The sequence below is a fragment of the Solea senegalensis genome, linkage group LG14 (genome assembly GCF_019176455.1).
Source record: "Solea senegalensis isolate Sse05_10M linkage group LG14, IFAPA_SoseM_1, whole genome shotgun sequence".
Lineage (NCBI taxonomy): Eukaryota > Metazoa > Chordata > Actinopteri > Pleuronectiformes > Soleidae > Solea > Solea senegalensis.
In genome coordinates this window covers 18,474,858-18,489,457 of record NC_058034.1, presented here as the reverse complement: position 1 = coordinate 18,489,457, position 14,600 = coordinate 18,474,858, and the positions used below count along the sequence as shown (strand labels likewise).

Here is a 14,600-nt window from a genome sequence, read left to right as displayed (position 1 = left end):
CGAACGTCTGTGTCTCTTTTTCTGGGGTGTTGGCCATCACAAGCTGTTGTAACCAGAGAGGCAACCATCAGCATCCCCCCGTGTGCCTGTGTGTGTGTGTGTGTGTGTGTGGATGTGTTTGTGTGCTCACATGAGTGCTGGAGGCTGTGAGAGCAAAATCGGATTCAAACCTACCTTTTGTTAGGACTTTGTGTCTGGTGCTCACAACTGGGTCATTCCTACAATTCGGTGCCATTTCAGCATTGTGACTTTCTTAAAAAAAAAATGTAACCATGCAAGAATTTATTATTTCATCTGAACGAGGAATTATTAAACTACAAGAAAATGCTATTGGTCCAGCTCAGGATATTGAATTATAATACTTTTGACCAAATTCTTGACATACAACATGGGCCAAATGTCCTCCCTGTTATGGGACATTCTCATCTTTATTAATACGTGTTTGGAATGCACAGTCATTGTGATATTTACATTTTCTAAGAACAAACATGTCCCTCATTTGCTCAGTGAAAATATTTTAAAAAAATATCCATATATAAGCATTATCTTGAAAAAAAATATATTCTGATTTAAGGCAAAATTTGGTTTCAACATATTTCTTTTGCAATAAAAAAAAGAAATGAATTGAATTTTGCGCCATTTTTAGACAATTCGAGTTTTTCAATTAATTCACCACATTAGTAACCACAAAAACAAGCAAAAATATTATTCCATTTTAATTTAGAATCATAAAAATACAGGGGTAACAGGGTGGACACAGCAGTAACAGGATGGACAACATGTAACATGGTGGACATTACAACAGTTATAACAGTATATTTCATTTTAACGAGGCAATTAATTTATTTTATCCTACCATATCATAATGCATAACCAACATAAACATCAGGAACATTTTCCAGTGTTATATTTGAACCTTTAACTCATTTGTTTTTCTATTAAATCCCACACCTTTTTATCTAACTGGACGGATCTTTTGTTTACAGGTTGGGGTTCTCTCATGAGGCACACAACCTGGTCATCGCTGTACCAGCTAATGTCCTCTCTTGGACTTGGCCAGTAGAACTTGTTGATTCCATTCTTGTGCATACATTTCACCTTTACATCTTCTTCTACATCCAGGATGATTCCTGGGTAAGGTTCATCATCATAGTTTACTATGCACCATTGCCCAACATTTTCTTGCTTGATGACCTCAGGCCTTGATGGTTCATCATTACAGTTTGGGCTTTCCTCTTCTCCCAGGCTTGTCTCCTTCAGCTCATAGCACCCACAGTCAAGTACACCTCTTTCTGCCTGGCAAAGGCAAGTTATGTCTCGATGTTTAATTGTCCCCGGAGAGAAACTGATGACTTGGTGGATTTTCATAGTTCCTTTGACTGGCACAAGTGGGGGCACAGATCTCATTTCTTGGACTTTTCGCTCGACATCATCTTCTTTTACAAAAAAAAGTTCCACTGAAGTCCCTGTGTTCTTTAACTGCTTGAACATGGCCTCTGCATTGGGGATATCCACTCCATGGCGGACTATTTTGTCAGCTGACCTTTTAAGGGTAGCCCCAACACCATCTGGAGCCCCCTTTCCATGGCTGGCCTCAAAAAAGTTCCAGCTGATCTCTTTGAAGCCTTTCTTAAAAGGCTCTTTTGACAGGAGGTAAAAGTTACCCTTCTGTCTGAATTATAAAAAAAAGAAAAATAATTATATAAAAAAGAAAAAATACAAACAAATGCTGGAAATAATAAATCATTAGCCTTCTTAGGGCCACCCTGTTTTTATGAGTCCACCCTGTTACTGTGCAAAATGGTAACAGGGTGGACAGTAACAGGGAGGACATTTTTGGCTAAAGTTAGCCATAGCTGCTAATGGGATGAACAACATGCTAGCACGAGGTGTCCACAGAGGAGGATTTATAACATATTTATTCACCATAGTTTAATATTTGCAAAAAAATATAAATTACAACAATAAAATGGAGTAACAGAATGGATGTGTTAAGCTTTGCCGAGTCAGTGAGCCATTCTAAAAAGCTAAAAAAACAGTAGATTGAAGAGTGATACTTACTCTGCTTCTTGTTGAAAAGTTCCCTCCAAATATCTCTGCTACTTCCTGAAGATCATGTGACTTGAGGAATAGTCAGTGGGTGTATTTAAAGGGTTATCCATCAGAGTAACGGGGGGGACGTCAAAACCGGGACATCAATTATTTTGAAGTTTTAAAGCATTAAAAATGAATTATTATAAAAAAATAACATTTATTCAGAAAATTGACAAATAAGATCATACAACAATAATGAAAAAAAAAATATATTTTTTATTTTTATAACTTATAATTGTAAGTGTAGTTGCGCAAACATGAATGGGGACACATCACTTTGGCCTGTTTGCAATAAAATCTGATAAATTATTTTTAATTAATTCATCCTTTTTATATATTGCTATGTTTTATGGTAGAATTTATCTTACTATTTAAAATGTGATTTTCTAAATTAATATTATTATCATTTTAAACAAAATATACCATATAATGTCATGGGGACTGAAATGGCACCAAATTGTAGGAATGACCCAACTGTAAAGGGCTTTTTGAGGGTTAAGTATTGGGTCTAGTTTTAGGGTCAGGTTAAAAGGTCAGAGTTCTTGTACTAGACTGTCTGTGTATGGTGGGATGGCTGGATTATATTCCTCTGGTTATCTGTAGTATAAAAAAGCTTTTATTCTCGTATTTATTCATATATGCGAGACCTGTGGCCTTGTTGTTGCTGCAGCCCATCTGCTTCACTGCTCACTGTTGCCTCTGTATCATCTCAAAACAGCATGCATGTCCTCTTCTGACCTTCTGGCATCAGCAACACATTTTTCACACAGAGAACTGACTTTCTGATTTATTTTGGACATTTCTTTCTAAATCATAGAGATGGTTGAGCATAAATAATCCCAATAGAGCTGCAGTCTCTGAAATACTCAGACCGGCATGTCTGGCAATCATCTTACAGTCTTCTTTTTGATGCTTGTTTTGAACTTCAGCAAGTCATCTTGAACAACTATACACACCTAAACGCATTACATTACTACCATGTGATTGGCTGAATAGATATTACATTACATATTACATATTACAGATATTTGTGATAATGAGCAGTTAATCAGAATCTTTGGACCAATCACTCATTCAAAATTGTGAATAATAATAATAATAATAATAATAATAATAATAATAATAATAATAATAATAATGAACAGTACTAAAGATAAACTTTCAGAGAAAAAATGCTATTTACTAAACCTTGACATTCACTTTAAAACCTAGTAGACATAAACCATGCAAGAGCTGTACCACCAGCCAACAGGATTAAAAAAAGGTTTAAAGCTAATGTAGGAAACCCACCATCAGAAATAATTCCCAGGAATGACTTCATGGGAAACAGTTTATTTCAAAGTGTTCTCTAAGTAATTCCATGACTTACTCCTCTGTAGTTTGAGCTTGTCTCTCTAGCGCTGTTCCATCCGTGCCATAAGTAAACCAACGCAGGCTATCATCTGCCGCCTGTTGGTGTACTGTCATAATCCCCCGAGCCCACAGATGAGATTAATGTGCTAAATGTCTGATGTCAGATTACACATGATTGGCTATTTGATTTCAGATTACAGATAATCCTTCAGGAGATAAGATATAAAACTGTTGACTGGCTGTTGTTTTATGCATGACTGCATATCCATTATCTATGTATTACAGACCAACATCTAAATTATAACTGAATGTGCAGCAGGTTCTTGCCAATATGTGTATATATAGACAGAAAATATTATGTATATTCCCTTGCTAACAGGGCTTAAATAATAGTTATATTCATTATCAATAAATGTAACTAAGTTTTGACTACTCTGTAATGTTAATTTAAAATGTCTGCACATTCCAATAAACTAAGTTCACGTCTTTAAATTGTCAACATTGTATGCTTAGAGTCAGAAATGCTTCAAATTAATCCCCATGTCCCTGAAACACCTCATAAGTAGAGAGGTCAATGTTTTTTCTGCAGTCTTTGAGACTTGCAGCAGCAAATTGTGGATATATGCCTTTTTTAAATTTTATTTTTTGCCTCAGCATTTTGTGTCCACAATTAAATGTTTAAGATAAAAAACAGAATAACTGAAAGTTAAACTTTATTTCAGCATTTATCAAGTTTCTGTTGACAAGAATGTGTAAACTTACAGAACAACCAATAATCAGCAGTTATTTAGAAAATAATCAACTGAAGATTATCGTAAATGTTTTTTTTTTAATTTTGGTTTTCATGAAAGTACAGACTTTTGTCTTCCAGGTTGCAAACCAATGCTGTACATGGTAAATATATAAATCCATCAGTGGCACCTGCATGAGCAATATTTTATAGGTTAATAGTATGCAGCATTAAAAAGTTCATTGGTATATTTAACATCAGTTGGTGCATTTGCAGTCGGTCTCTGTTTTGGCTCCAACTCAGGTCTTTGAGGCATTACAAAGTGAGCAAGGAACATCCTATTACTGCGCTGGCTTCCTGCCTGGGAGACACACACATAACGTAGGAAGTGTTTGTCTGAATCAAAGCTCTGTCTGCTTTATGTGTGTGCACCGAGTGCCAGGATGCTGCCATGCTGTGCTCTCGTCTGTCTGGCTGAGGTGAGTTGGAGGCCAGCAGAGAGGAGCAGCCAACTCGGGCTGAAGGACAAGAGGGTGACAGGCAGCCGTCTCTGCTGATCGGACACACTGAAAAGATAAGAATAAGGGGATGGAGGACGGAGAGATGGAGGAAAGAGGACAATCTTTAAACAGTGGACTCTTTTTAAGTCCATGAGCTGTTGTAGATGCCTTGTAGATGCCTTGCCTTGTAGGTGCCTTATGGGGGTTCAGTTGCAGTAAGGGGTACCAGGGTTATTTATGGATCTTTTGATACTTGATGCCTGAGGATTGTTTGCATTCTTGGCATCAGGTGGTGTTCAGACTCTTGGCTATAGGGTTTTGTTACCTCTTTGTAGATCACAAAGGTTGTGAATGAAGTGTCAGACCTTAAGGCACTGTCCTGCACACCAGGAGCTGTTACGCCCGGTCTAGCCAAGCACGTTGTGTTGAAATGTGTTGCTGAAGATTGTGGGGGTGTTCTTGGATGTGTGACTGAGAGAGCATATTATTATGAGTTTAAGAGAAGCCACTTTACTCTGTTATGTCTGGCATGTGAGGCTGGATGTCTTTCTTAATTAACAAAATTGTGCTAACACAAGTCTTCTGGACACCGAGAGGAGGTGTTACAGGAGGGTAAGGCGATGGTGGGCCATACAGAGGAGCTGAGGAAGGGAGGATGTTTAATGACAGGAGAGAGAAGGGACTTATTTTTTGTTGAGTGGGGGAGGTGAATTATTAGATAAAATGGATTAGATACATTTTTTATGATTCCAGTGGGCTTTGTAGCTGCAATTGTCTAATACTGTAGATCGAACCATTACACAAGTACACAACTTTGCATGATCCTTCAGTATCTTTTATTGTCATTCTTTTTCTTCCCTAAAAATGCTTTTAATGTTTTGTTGTGACAAAATTTCAGGCCTGATAATAACCTACTGATATTCTCACTTTGTTGATTTTTAACAACAGCACTGTCTGAAATCTTGTATTTATTTATTTTATTGAGGATTCTTTTGAAGCAGATGTTTTGTTATCATATTCTATTTTTTCATGCAGTTTTTTGCAAATCATCATCTTTGAACTGTTTTCATCTTTCAATCCTTTTGGGATTCAGTTCATCAAAATAAATATTTGTTTTTCCAAATGCACACGACATGTTTTCTACTTTGGTAGCATTAAATTGTAAAATGTAAATAGATAAACAAAACAAAATGCAACATTCAGTGGATGTTCAGTTCTTTTGCCTCATGTGTGCCTCTCACTCTGTGGATAGATATATTTTATTCTTATATACTCTCTCCTTTCCTCTCATCCTCCCGTCTTCCTCTAAAAGTGATTATAGCTGTGTCCACCCCGTCAGTCAAGCTCTTTCTATTCACACACCATTCCACCTGTATGCCTTTGAGTGACCTGGGATAAACCTGTTTAAGTTACATGACCTGATGTTATCGCCCCTTTTTCATAAAGGTGTGATACTTGCTTTTCTTTCATATGACAGTATCTGGCAGTTGTTATTTTTGTTGTTCGTATTAGACACTAGTGTGTATTTTAACTTTTTTCCAGGAAGTCAACTGAGTCACTAGCTACAGAAACCTCCCCGGACCTCTGAGGCCCCGTTTGCGGGTAAAAACGACAAAATATTTTATCGGAAGTGCCTTTCGTTTAGACGGTGACGGCAAAAATCTGAAACCACCCTCCAGAGTGGAAAACTTGAATATGCTCCGCCTTCGCATCTCCGTCTACACTGCCAAGATGCAAAACTCTGCTCAGATCTGCTCACATTGCATACGCGTTTACCTCACATACAGGCCATCTAGGGGAGTAGGATACTGCTCTATGAATACGGTCTATATATCTGTGTATTTTGTCTGGCAGGACTCCCAGTCCACGCCTTGTTGCACCTTTGTTGTTTTGTAGTCCAATGTAATCTGGTGTATTAGTTCAATTTCTTCATCTGACCAGACGAAATTCTTTTTCCCGGCGGTTGCCATGTTTTGCTTTTCGCGGAGAGGAAGGAAGATTCTGCGCATGCGCTCATACATGGCGGTGTTGTGTGATAGTGTATCACAGCGCCACCTAGCCGCCTGGCATGCATACCCAATTGAATTCCACACACTTTTGCATCACTTTATACACACAGAAGACATGACGCCACTTTTGCGTCTTCTGTTCAGACCGTCATCATGTAAACGTAGCCTTTGAACCACCACTAATTTAGGTGTAGGCCTTTGGTCGGAGCTGCAGCTGCGTTCAGTGTCGTAGCTTCTACCAGGAGTCCGCCTGTCAGCTGTTTATAGTCGGTTACGTTATTAGCCAGCGGATAAAAATGCAGGTTTTGGGGCACGTGGAAAATTGGAAGATGTTGGGAATTTTTCTGGTCAATTTTCCCTAGACATCCAAACCAGTCAGTCATTACACTAAGCCTCTGCTGGATTGCTGGCTGTTATCAAATGTCAGGCATGCTTGCATGTTCACTTACATTAGTATTAGAGCTGAAACTAAATTAATCGACAACTATTTTGATAATCGAATATTCGGTTTGAAGCTTTTTTTCATGATTAAAACAAGATTTCCGATTGTTTAAGCATTGTTTAAGCTCTTAATGTGAATATTTTCTTATTTTCTTTGCTCTGGATAACAAAGATATCATTTAAAGTTAATCATTTTGGTTTGTTGACAAAACAAGACATTTGAGAATATCATCATGTCTAGGTTTGATGAACACCGGTCAACATTTTTTTAAGGTTTTCTGATATTCTGAACACCAAACGATTAATCAAGAAAATAATTGTTAGTTGCAGCTCTAATTAGTATACTTGATATACAGATTACTGAATTGATTAAATTAAGTAATCTGTATTAATGACACCCTTTAGTTTAAAACCTGCATACTATTAACCTATAAAAACGGTGGTGTGGTATCCACGAGACCCCTTAATATTTCAGATTTTTTTAAGTTATTGTGAGCAATGTTGCAGTCAGTGAGCAGACCTTAAAATACAGTAAATGTTCAAAGTAGGGATGTTCTGATACGTTTTCACTTCCGATACGATACTGATATTGCAGCCTTGAGTATTGGCTGATACCGATATTGATTCGGTACGATATCAGCATAAGTCATACATATTTTAATTACTTCTTCTGTAGTGTGGAATGTTAGAATAGGCTTGATCAAGTGATATTACTTAAACGGAGAAAAATAGTCAGCAACAGTTGGTATGAGAAACATTGACCCATTTATTATTAACCAATGGGTTACATACACAAATTTTAACCTTCAACATAAGAATGTTTGATTTTTTTTGCCATGTTCATTTCATACAGTCTATGGTTAATTTCATCAGGATGAGCTTGTGTGGTGCTAATGGCTAGCTTGCGCTCGCTGTGCGGCTTCGTAGCCTCTGATTCCAGAGGTTAAAGAAAAATATTTAACCTACGAAATAGCAGTAGCACGCACACACACACACTTTTGTTGTGGTAATGTGGGCTCTACATGCATCCAACGCAGAGCCCACATGATCACAGTGAGCGCTGCTGGATAGAAGTGCTGGAGCAGAATGGACTGCTTATAATGGAGTGCTTATATCGGAGATTTTAGAGACAGTCCGATATATTCTGATACTTGTTTTTTGGCTGATATCAGACCGATATCAATATCGGATCGGGACATCCCTAGTTCAAAGACATAACCACACTTTGAAAATTGCGATTAGTTTGAAACCGTAGTATCAATTAAAGTATGGATGATCCAGTGTGCACCCTTTGCATTGTCCTGTCTGAACAATACAAGCTTGTCTACAGTGGCAATTTAATTTAATAAATCTTTAGTGTGATTCCATTCTCTTATTTTGAATTTCTTGTTGGCTGAAACAACAATGAAATATTTTAAACGTTGCTGTCGCTGTCATAGATGAAAGATGTCCTTCAGCTGACGTCCTTTGGTTGTTGTGTACTAAACACATCACCTCTGCTGCACTGATGCTATCTGCTCCGTGGACTGACACAAGACCAGCTGATTTGTGGAAATACACTGGGGGCAACATGAAGACTTCTATTCCAGACCACTGATAAGTTGGTTTGGTTCCTAAATGCTAAGAGGTCTGGTTTTCTGTCTCTATGGTTCCATTACTTTCCTTAGCAACTGCTGTTGGAGCATGGACATTAAATCAAGTTCCTTTTTTGTCCCCTATTTGTGTTTATGTAAGATAGAAGAAGTGGCTCACACAATGTTTGGCATGTGAAGACAAACCATTTGCTCTTCTTCTCCCACTCCTGATTTATAATTTGCCCCACTCTTCAGCTCCTCCTTCATTGCCTTGACCATGCATTCCTAAACCCTCTCTTAGACTTGGGCAGAATTCTCCAGCACAGACACGTTTATAGAGGGATTTCCCATAGACTTACATAAAATGGGAAAGGTTTTATGGATTAGTGTCACTGAGCCTGAAATAGACTTTCGTGACATGGAGCTCCTTTTTTGAGTTTTCTCCCAGGGTCCCATTTATGTAAAGATTTTTTTGTTGTTGTAGACTTGAGCTCAACTAGATTTAGTAGTGCTTAGTCTGCCTATTTTTTTTATTGGTTAGTAACATTAATTATCACATTAATAAAGGTTTTTGATCCTATGGGAAATTTGTTAAAAAGAGAAAAGATTCACATAAATGAGGCATAACATTCACATAAATTATGTTGTGACCCAAAGTATGTTTGCACTGTGCATAAATATTATATTGAACATTCGTTTTATATTCAAGAAAATTTTATTGAATTACTGTCCAGCCCAAGGTCTGGGTAAATGTTATTTTGTTATGATACACAACAAACCTGCTGGAGGATAATTATCAGTTTAAGCAGGAAAATCTGTCTTTGAATCTTTCTGTGTCTCCAGCTGCATATCATCTAATCTCACTCAGGTTTCTGTCTTCTTATCATGTATTTGCTGGAAGCTTCTTGAAGGTTCCCAAAGGACTCCACCCCCGTATGCTAATATTGTAGTTTGCATCGTGCACATGCAATATAAACGCAAATATACTGCCCTACCTTATCGGTCAGTGGAGTCTATTTGTGGTTGATAAGTGCATGCATGGGAAACGGTGGCTTTGAACAGGAATTTACAACAAAACTCATTCCAAAATGGGACAGACAGACAGACACCATGTGTAGAGAGCGTATATGCATGGGACAAGCATAACTAGGACAGCCCCACCCCCACTCCCACCTCTTCCTCCTCCTTTCCCCCCTTTCCTCACTCTGTCCTCCTCTTCTGACATGCAGCCTGTTTGCATACAAGGAGACAATATTAATTGTAGCAACAGGAGAGTTTTCCCAGGGTGTTTATTTGGCTGATGAAGTTTCAGAGCCCCATAAAACTGCTCTGCACTGCTCATTTGCACATACACACAGAGAGGGTTGGAGGGTTGCTGGTAACCTAGGTAACCTGTTCATGAAGTGCACATTGTACCCCCTGGTTCCTGTTGGCTCCCCGCCCCGTAATATGTCAGGTAGGCAGAGTGCAGGCTAAAAAAATGTCAACATGCAGAGCAGCAGACCTGTTATGAGCTGGGTTGTTATCTCTGGTGTTAATCTGAATTAATTCTCTAAAGATTCAACAAGAATGTCCAAAAATTGGGGAAATTTATTTTACCCTTCACTGTTAAGTCCCAAATTCATGAATCACCCAAGTATAAATAGCGGCAGTAGTCTCATGCAGGATTTATTTCTCCGGTATTTCTCTACAGATTTGTAAAGCAATTTAAACCCACATGGTGACCAACCATCGTCTTCCAAAGCTGTCTTTAACAAACACTACTTTGTGTTGATCTAGCCGTGACTCATCATTATTCATTAAGCCCTCTTAGTTTTAACAAGATGTTACATGGATGCAACAGAAGAATACTTGGATCTGGTGAAGTGATTTAGGTTTAGTGATCAGTGTAAGCAGCAGCTGTTAAAAATATTACTCGTAAATGTTCATTATGCAACAAGGGGTCTGTCAATCAAAAAAACAAAAGCACCTAGGTTGATGACATTGGGAATCTGTGTGGAATCATGAGAATTGCCATCTTCACCACAATTTCCAATGAAAATCTATCAATGATTCAGTTTAAAGGTGACTAAAATGAAATGGTCTAGAGGATTTTTTAAGCTGGTATTAACACCTGTCCTCAAGTACAGGTCTGACCGGTCCTAATGGATCCTGAATGCTTCCTCAGATCCGATCACAGAAACCATATTCAGAGGTGTTTTGATGACACATTTGTCCACAGTCCTGAGCGGGCACTTATCACTGCTCATGCATTAATTTATTTGCAGCCACTGCCACACACTGATTGTTGTATGATTAGTTTTTGCAGTAGTTCAAACTGTATTTCAGCACGAGGAGAGCTTTGATTCAGTCAAGCTCCTCTAGATTTGAGTAGGCATGTTAATACCTGGTGTGATCGATGGTGTGGCGTTCGATGACATGCAAATGTTGGTTTTCAGAAAAACAATGAATTTTTCGTTTAATTTTATACCCCTCCTCCCCCCAACGTTTAATGTGGTTTGTCTAAATGCTCAACTTGTTATTTTTGCACTTGACTGAGAGGAAAAACGATTACTCATTCATTTATTTTAATGCAGATCTATGTGTTCTACCAAACACCTGCCGCTGAGTACAAGCAAATGAAAATCTTTATTCTCCCACAAATGATATGTCTTTGGTTTGAGGTTTTAAATTGACTAAAACTGTTATGTTGTCTAAAAATAATGCCAGCTGGCACCAAAACCAAATGACATGGTCTAAAGTCGGCCACACTAACCAGTGTGAACAGTGTGAGGAGAAGGTGTCATGGTCAACATCCTGACTCACACACAGCTGAGAGCCTCATGCCTAACCCTGACACAGATTATGGGACTTGAGCAGCGGTTAGATAAATCAGACGTCCTGTGGCTTCTCTTAAATGAATTGAGCTGTTTTGTGTTCGCATGTATTCTGGCATGCACATATGGTCTGATGACAAGGCTCATGGTACCGTTGCGCAAATACAATAATTATCACATCCTGTTCTTTTCATATAATACTCACACAGGAAACACTTGGATTAATAGAGTGCATGTGTGCATGTTTCTCCCTCACCCCCTTGGCCAGTCATTGCTCCATCCTGCAATATCTGCAATTATGTTTGGGATTAGTTGAATTTTATTCCTGGTTGCAAAGATTTCCTTGGCTCTGTCCTGAATTTAACCCCTTAGTTCCTTCATGTTCTTTCTGTATGACATCTAAAAAACTAAAATTATGTGGCCAACTCTTTTTGCCATTTGGCATATAACAATTCATTTAGAAAATATTATGAGGGCTGGGGCACATGTATATCTGTATACGTGCATGTTCTATACCAATTACAAAGTAGAGGGGCTCAAGCATTTAATTTCTATGAAAATACTTTTATTGTGAAGTATTTGTTGTAGATGGATATGCATTGGGCATACTGAATACTCCTGGCATTTAGTCGAGTATGGAAGCATATTTAAAGTATGTTATTTGTGGCCGTTTCAAACAGTGGAACTACGGAAAACAGTGCAGCAGCTAGGCAGAAAGACATTCTCCCTGTCTGAACAAATGTGTATGAGATGCAGCAGATGAGCGACATACTGCATGTTTATCCAGTGTGGCCCCAGCTTAAGCAGTTGATGAGGCAAATAGTTGTAGCACTGAGTTGTATAAAGTTTTCAGCTGTGCTTAAATTGCAATGTGTATCTCAGTATGTGTGCCAAGCAAGCATGATTATTTTGTGAAGTGATGCCATCCTGACACACATCTGGCCACTTGGAGACTTTAATAAAACCAGCCCTTGTAGTATTGAACGCAGGGTTTTCTGTGTTTCAGTGTTTTAAGGATCAGATAGTTGAATGACCTTTTAGTATCGGAAGGTTGCCCCCACAAGTGGCCAAAATCAGAATTGAGACAAGGAGGAGCTGTGTGTCATGAACAAATAAAACTGACTGAGTAAGTGGGAGTATTCACCAGGATTTGTTGGCTTGTTTTTTGTGAGGAAGAGATTCGAAGATAGGCTGAGCGGAGCTGCCGACCTAAGCAGTCAAAGTTGGCAAACAGCATGTTTGCAATACAACAGATGCGTCCACCAAGTAAGATCAAGGCTAGCAGTGTGCAACCATTTGCGAAGCAGAGAGCTCGGCACATTCCCATCATGTCTAAAGAACTAACATCATTTGACATCCACACAAGTGTGACAGTTGGTTGTATCCTGTGCTCGCTAGGGCATGGGCATGTGTTAGATTAATATCTGTCTGAATGTCCAATCATCTGTCTGTTCCTCTCTGTCTGCTGTCGCTCTCTTGCCTAACCAGTCTGTCAGGGTGTGAATGTGAAGTAGCAGAGGAACATGACAAAAGAGGGGATTGTGTTGCTATGAAACCTGATGAGCCAGCAGCATACAGGAGTGCCCATGTTTGTGTTTACCACAAACGGGTATTAAATATTGAGGGGAAAGGAGGAGTGAGCCCTAAAACCCAGATATAAAGTTATTGCTACTGTTTCTGAACTGAAAATTGTACTGTGTAATTATTGAATCTAAACAAATGACAGTTGGATTCAAATCATTGTCAAATTAGTTCACACAATTACCAGTGCCACATGACTCTGTGGTTTTTATTATAGCGGTGCTCCGAGCTGTTGTGGCCAGGCTACATTCCTGCACTGCACACAGGAAGTGTTTCGTTTTCGTTTTACGTCAGGAAGAAGTCACCACAACAGCAGTTTTGTATTAATAAAGACAGATGGCTGCAAACAGGTTGGAGTATGAGTGAAAACAAAAAGAAGAGCCCATCTCACGTTTCAGAAGTAAATTTCTCTGCTCAAAGAACCTGGTTGTTCAGCAGTTTGATCGGATAAATGCTGCTTGTCCCTGTCCACCTGTGCTCTGCTGGTGTATACACACAAATGCTCCCCCTGCCAGTTCTGTTATGGCGCATTTCCACCGGCTCTACTTGCCTCACCTCACCACGCCACGCCACGGTTTAAGTAGCGTTTCCACTAGCATAGTACCTGATACCAGGTACTATTTTTAGTACCTGCTCCGGCGAGGTTCCAAGCGTGCTAGTAGTAGGTACTATGTGATGATCGGTCAGACTGCCGGCCGCTGACTAGCTAGAGTCCCGAGTCACAGGAAGAGACGTCCCACTCACAAATCAAGCCGAACATCGCCAAACTGTAGATCACTTAAAACTACTTAATAATCCTAAAACGTGGGGTAATCTCCAACAACTACCAGGGAAACCTCTATATTTAACGGGAACCTTTTAAAGTGGAGTGGTGTCTGTGGAGTAGGAGGTTTTACTCTGGAGACGTGTGGACAAAAATCAAGCCGAACAGTGGCGAATTGTAGATAAATTAAAACTACGTAACAATCCTAAAAACGTGGGTTAATCTCCAACAACTACAGAAGTCTGGTGTAAAGTCACTAGTCACTCGTGTGTGTGTGTGTGTGTGTCGCATATAAAACAAAGTCACTCAGCCGTGCAGTGATGACTCCACCCACGTAGGTACTTTTTGGTAGTGGAGATGCAACCTCATCATGCCGTGAAGTGCCATGCCGAGGTGAGGCGAGTAGAGCCGGTGGAAATACGCCATTAGTCTTGCTTGACACAACCCATTTTCAGATGGACACGATTCATGTTACATTTTCTGTTCATGGCAGAATAATAGCAACAGAAATCAACAAAAGTTACAAAATGCAGTTGCATGTAATCAGGTGGTCTCCATTTCCTCTCTAGTCAAAAATAACATAAAAATACTGAAGTAAAATACAGTTAAAAGCAGCAAATGCATGTCAAGCTTATAAACGTGACTGTTATATTTAATCCTGGTGCTTTAATTTGCTAATGCACACATGGGTTGCTGTTGCAGTGACATAAAGGTCATTAGTGGGAATTGTTGTCTTTCA

The 14,600-nt window shown here is 39.1% G+C and overlaps 1 protein-coding gene across 4 annotated transcripts in view; it reads left to right on the top strand.

Moving 5' to 3' along the window:
• The window catches only part of fnbp1l (formin binding protein 1-like), a 44,277-nt gene that overhangs the window by 951 nt on the left and 28,726 nt on the right, over positions 1-14,600 (top strand). The gene's annotated exons all lie outside the window — the stretch shown is intronic.